The sequence below is a fragment of the Apium graveolens genome, chromosome 4, assembly GCF_009905375.1.
Source record: "Apium graveolens cultivar Ventura chromosome 4, ASM990537v1, whole genome shotgun sequence".
Lineage (NCBI taxonomy): Eukaryota > Viridiplantae > Streptophyta > Magnoliopsida > Apiales > Apiaceae > Apium > Apium graveolens.
In genome coordinates, this window is record NC_133650.1 from 313,060,602 (window position 1) to 313,067,039 (window position 6,438).

The 6,438-nt window shown below is 34.1% G+C and overlaps 1 long non-coding RNA gene across 2 annotated transcripts; it reads left to right on the plus strand.

The window, feature by feature from the left end:
• Positions 1-1,092: 1,092 nt before the first annotated feature.
• LOC141721795 (uncharacterized) lies at positions 1,093-5,551 on the plus strand. 2 transcript variants are annotated; one of them, XR_012574877.1, is made up of 5 exons: positions 1,093-1,283; positions 1,407-1,449; positions 3,002-3,094; positions 3,219-3,261; positions 5,487-5,551. It is a non-coding gene; the product is annotated as an uncharacterized LOC141721795 (long non-coding RNA). The 2 variants fall into 2 exon arrangements; XR_012574876.1 differs by lacking the exon at positions 5,487-5,551 and having other exon boundaries at positions 3,219-3,522.
• Positions 5,552-6,438: the final 887 nt, after the last annotated feature.

A 6,438-nucleotide genomic window follows, 5' to 3' on the forward strand; every position in this document is an offset into this window, starting at 1 on the left:
AGTGATATGACAAAATTTTCAAGAAAAAGATAACTTTATTTGGTTTGTTGTTTTAATAGTGTGTTTAGTCCTATATCGATGTTTCACTTTTTTAAAAATAATTATGAATTATTTAACCATACGGACCTGTATATATTGGTGAGATGATAAAATTTTCAGAAAAAAATAAATTAATTTGTTTTGCTATTTTTTTTAGTCAACTAGTCATTTGACTAGTACTTTAAATCCGATATCGATGTTTCAATTTTTTTAAAAATTATAGTGAATGAAGCACATAAACGTGGAACTCTTGTAATTTTTTTCGTAATTTTTTCAAATATATTAAACAAATATTTAAATTTTAGAATATTATCAAGCACAAAAAACTAAAATTCTCCCCTAATATATATTTTTTCGCCACCATAAAAAAAAGTAAATCATGTATCTAATATAACTACAAACTCTATAAATTATAATCCAATTCAATTTTCAATCACACTCCAATTTATTTCTTACCTCGTTTATAGGGAACCAAATATTTCCCAAATTAATTTTAATAATTAAAATTATAATATAACAAAATAATTAATAAATCAAAAAAATTAAAAAGGCAATATAAAAAATAATACTAAATCATCCACATACATCAATACTATTCAAAACTCCCACTTTTTTATAGGTTTTCCATCTTGCACCAAAACGATCTATAAACCGTAGTAGTAGGAGGACTTTTTAAAATTTTAATTATATAAATTTTGAATTTTTCAACAATATAATATACACATAATAATACAAACATTTTAACTTCATTAATTTTTAATAATATATAATTATTATTTTTTATAATTTATTTTTATAAAATAATAAATTACAAATATTATAATCAGTCAATGAAATGCCCATAATAATACAAATATTTTTATTTCATTAATTTTAATAATATATAATTATTATTTTTATATAATTTATTTTTATAAAATAATAAAATTATAAATATTATAATCGGTGAATGAAATGCGAGAGTATACATGGCCACGTAGAGAGACACGTGCCTGCGTTTTACCTATGAAGTTACAATCTTGTTGTCAGTCTTATCTTGTTGTATAGACCGCCTCTAGTCCTATATTTTACAATAGAGCGGCCACTTCGTTGTCTTGTATGTAGCACAATAACAAGGGTTTAACAATAACAAGGCTTTCATGACAGTAAAAGGTTTCTCCGGCGCCAGATCCGATAGCCGGCGAAGATATCATCAGTCAAACAGATCTCAACGTGATTGTATTTCGGTTATCTTCAATAATCTGGTACACGTTCCCTCATCAAACCAAATTCATTTCTTTTACTTTCTTTTTTGTATCTAGGGTTTTTTTATTTTTTTTACTACGTGTGTGCTTGAATTTTAGAAACCTGTTTCTTATTTGCCCTAGATATGATCTGCTTGGAAACATGTTAAGTTTGAAGACGTACCAGGTATGTTATTTTTGGATAATTGGGGTTTAATTAAGAATATATGATTCAGTGTGTTTTGATATGTTTGTGTGTGGATGTGCTGCATTAATTTACGTATGGAATTGTGAATATGACGTATGCAAGATGTCAGTTCTTGTTTCAAGATACTTGGTTCAATTTTTATTTTTTTTTCCTAAATTGCATATTTGAGTGTATTCTGATCAAGTATATAAATTAGTTCCCAAACGATTCTTAGATGTCAGTTCGGCTTTTGAGAAGGCAGGTGCTGCGTGGAGCACCAGTCCTGCAGAGGTGACGGTAGGTCCAAACAAGTCGCACATTGTTCCCGTCACAATCATTGCAAATACAGCTCCTGTTGCGATCCCAACATTTCCGATGTCTGTTGAGGTCATGGTTGTCGCGAATCAAAGGTATAAGGGTGGTGCAGGAAAGGTGGATACAAAACAATCAAGGATATATATCCATGGTAGATGAAATGCTCTCATGTGACGTGCTGCAACCAAGTGTATTATCAATATAGTCGCCTTGTGCTCAGATTCCACGAACTGGAAAACCTAGATTGTTTTCTCTTTTGGTTTCTGTTTGACAAATATATTTCAATTTAGGGTGCTAAATATATGGAATGCTAGAAAGAGATGATAATAATTTCAAATTCCGTATTTGCCAAATTTATACAAAAATTTGGAAGAAGGTGACATATGTTGACAAAATTCGCATATGTAACCTTGTTCCAAAATTTAGTATGAAATCGGCAAAGACTGTGTTTGATATTAATATTATCTCTTGCTAACATTTGAGATATTTAGCTGCCTAAGATTGAGATAGATATTTCTCAAAAAAAAACAAAAAAAAACAATACAAAAAACAATCAACAGTTTCCACTTTGCTGGATTTGGAGTACAAGGCGACTAAACTGAGAATACACTTACTCGCAGCTCCTCAAATAAGAGCATTTCACCTATCTTGGATGTTTGTCTTTGCTTGTTTTGTATCCACCTTTCTTGCGCCACCCCTTGTACCTTTGATTTGCAACAACCTAAACTTTAGGTCAACATGCATCGGAAATGCTGGGAGCAGTTTCGGGGGTTATGTTTGCAAGGATTGTGATGGGAACATTATGTGACTTGTTTGCCCCTGGTGTCGTCTCTGCAGCACTCCTCTTCTTTGCAGCACCTGCAGATTCAAAACACGAGCTGACATCTCTAAGTGAATGTAAACTGAGAAGTGAAATCTAAGTGAACTGTGTCATATTACTAGATTCGTGGAGACTCCGTCCCACGTACACGAACTCGTACCATTTACCTGAACGACCCGCTTTCCCAAGGGAGAAGATCAGAATGGTCAAATAAATTAAAAATGCTGAAAGAATAAGTGGATAATCAGGGCTCCATATATGGTTTGATGGGCGGGTTGGAGGCGCAGTAAGAAAAAAGAGTTTTAGGGGAACGCGAACATTCAACAAATGTGTAGACGGACTGTAGTTTTATATTTTACAATAGTGCGGCTTCCTCGTTGCCTTTTATATAGCACAATAACAAGGCTTTCATGACAGTAAAAGGTTTCTCTGGCGCCAGATCCGATAGCAAGATATCATCAGTCAACCAGATCTCAACGTGATTGTATTTCGGTTATCTTCAATAATCTGGTACACGTTCCCTCATCAAACGAAATTCATTTCTTTTACTTTCTTTTTTGTGTCTATGGTTTTTTTTTGTTTTTTTACTACGTGTGTGCTTGAATTTTAGAAACCTGTTTCTTATTTGCCCTAGATATGATCTGCTTGGAAACATGTTAAGTTTGAAGACGTACCAGGTATGTTGTTTTTGGATAATTGGGGTTTAAATAAGAATATATATAATTCAGTGTCTTTTGATATGTTTGTGTGTGTATGTGCTGCATTAATTTACATATGGGATTGTGAATATTCACGTGTGCAAGCTCGGATTCACTTAGATGTCAGTTCTTGTTTTCAAGATACATGGTGCAATTTAGATCGAGTGTATTCTGATCAAGTATATGCATTAGTTCCCAAACGATTCTTAGCGATGTCAGTTCGGCTTTTGAGATGGCAGGTGCTGCAGGGAGCATCAGTCCTGCAGAGGTGACGGTAGGTCCAAACATGTCACATTTTGTTCCCGTCACAATCATTGCAAACACAGGTCCAGCTGCAATCCGAACATTTCCGATGTCTGTTGAGGTCATGGTTGTCGCGAATCAAAGGTACAAGGGTGGAACATCAAAGGTGGATACAAAACAATCAAGGATACATATCCATGATAGATGAAATGCTCTCATGTGATGTGCTGCGGCTGAGTATCTTATAATATAGTCCCCTTGTGCTCCGAATCTACGGAGTGGAAAACCTATATTGTTTTTCTTTTGGTTTCTGTTTGACAAATATTCATTTCAATTTAGGGTGTTAAATGTATGAGATGCAATAAAGAGATGATAATAATATCAAATTACGTATTTGCCAATTTTATACTAAATTTTGGAAGGTGACATATGTTGACAAAATTGGCATATGTAACCTTGTTCCAAAATTTAATATAAAATCGGCAAAGACTGTGTTTGATATTAATATTATCTCTTGCTAACATTTGAGATATTTATCTCCCTAAGATTGAGATAGACATTTCTCAAACAAAAAGCAAAAAAAAACAAGTACGGAAAACAATCAAGGGTTTTCCGCTTTGCTGGATTTGGAGCACAAGGCGACTAAACTGAGAATACACTCACTCGCAGCACCTCAAATGAGAGCATTTAACCTATCTTGGATATCTGTCTTTGCTTGTTTTGTATCCACCTTTACGGCTCCACCCCTTATACCTTTGATTTGTGACAACCTAAACTTTAGGTCAACATACATCGGAAATGCTGGGAGCAGTTTCGGGAGTTATGTTTGCAAGGATTGTGATGGGGACATTATGAGACTTGTTTGCGCCTGGTGTCGCCTCTGCAGCCCTCATCTTCTTTGCAGCACCTGCAGATTCAAAACACGAACTGCCATATCTAAGTGTATCTAAACTGATAATAAGAAGTGAAATCTAAGTGAACTGATGTCATATTACTAGTTTCGTGGAGACTGCGTCCCACGTACAAGAACTCGTACCACGTACCGGAATGACCCTCTTTCCCTGTACACTATTTCGAGCAAGGGAGAAGATCAGAATTGTCAAATTAATTAAAAATGCTGTGATTAAGTGGATAATCTGGGCTCCAATTATGGTTTGATGGTCGGGTTGGAGGCTCAGTAAGAAAAAAGAATGCAGTGCCAGAAATAGAAGGAATGTGTTATAAGGAAAATGGTGTATGTGACGTAGGTTGTGGGTGGAGGATCAATGTTTTGGGAAGAGAAAGTTATTGCTTAAGATCTGGACAAGATTTTCAATAACTTCCAACCTTGTTTCCTTGGTGCCGAGCACATCTATAATTTCTTCACTAAAATACTGTCCGGATCTGGAATATAAAATCTGGTTAGCATTCGACTCAAGGCTTTTTGCTTCGCTAACAGATGGCCGAAAAAGGAATCAAATAAGTTTAAGGACTTGTGTACACATCATATTGATTCTTGTCAATTTGATTGTCGACAAATTTATTAACCTTACCAATAGATCTGGATAACAATGATGCAATGTTGCTTATATTGGATGAAACCACTTCATTTATGTATCAATAATAATATTCCAAAACCAATAATATCACAACCATTTAGTTTTCACCTATACACCACTTTCTCTCAAACTTTATACCTGCTTATTTTTTTTAAGTTCATGCTTATATCTGTGCAAGTCATAAATTTCTTTGTGACTTGCTCATATATCAATTATGTACATAGAGGTCAGCAAGACATTTTAATTAGAAATTAAGATATTCCCTCATTCAATATTGTATTGCATCATTCAGGAATTATGTATCGTATGTGAAAATTGTAAATTTTGTGATAGATTGGAAGATATTATTTAATATCTTGAAGCCTCTGTATGTCTGTTTCCCCTCTTTGGCGGGTTGTTATATGTGCAGGATTTTCAACTCAGCACATACGTTCGAAAATGAAGCTCAGGGATTAGAAAAGGTACCATAGATAGAAATATGGTTCCAACAGGAGACCTTTTTCCATAGTGCAGAAGGATTCCAGCATTTTCAGCTGGAAGCAAATGTTAATTGTGGTAAGCCTATCGCCTTCCACTTTTATATGTATTAATTCATACGTATTAGAGGAAGTTTAAGCGACAATTTCCTAATACAATTATTCAGAATGATGCAGAAATGTTGGTGGATCCTCATTCCTACAACCTCCGGATCCTATCGCAAAAGATGCCTATGAATCAGAGGAGCTCATGAAGGAAACAAAAGATAGTGTTCCGGAAACAAAACACAGAGAAAAGGAAAAAGGTATTGATGTTTTTAAAAGCAAACTTGACAGAGAGCATCTTGAAAGAGGGAATGATAATGCTAGTGAGAAAATGGAGAAACAAAATACGGAAAAAGAAAGAGAGCTGGAAGATTTGGAAGAGAAAGAGAAAATGGCAAAGACAGCAGCGCCTCATGCCGAACTCACTGATGCAAAGGATGAAAAATTGAACATGAGGAAGACATAATTATTGAGATTCGTGGTTTTTTTGCCACAAGCTTTCTCTTCAAACTCCTTTTAAAACCTGCTTTAATTCATAATCTCTAAAATTTTGAAGTAAATTAGTGAAATTATATTTCTCAGTGGTTCCTTTTTTTAAAGGAAGTGTCTTCTTACTGTTTCTATGATAATTTATGTCAGAACTGGAGCTGAAGCACGTTGAGGCAGTTAACATATTCAAACTCACCAGCTATGATTGGCATTATTCCTAACTCTGATGTGATGGTTTTAGAAGGACAAGCTTCTGAGGTTACATGGTTTTTTTAGTTGAATATAAATAAAGTATAATACTAATTAATTTAGCAGATAAATAAACAAAATATAAAACATGATTTATTATTTCTTGATTTTGTCCT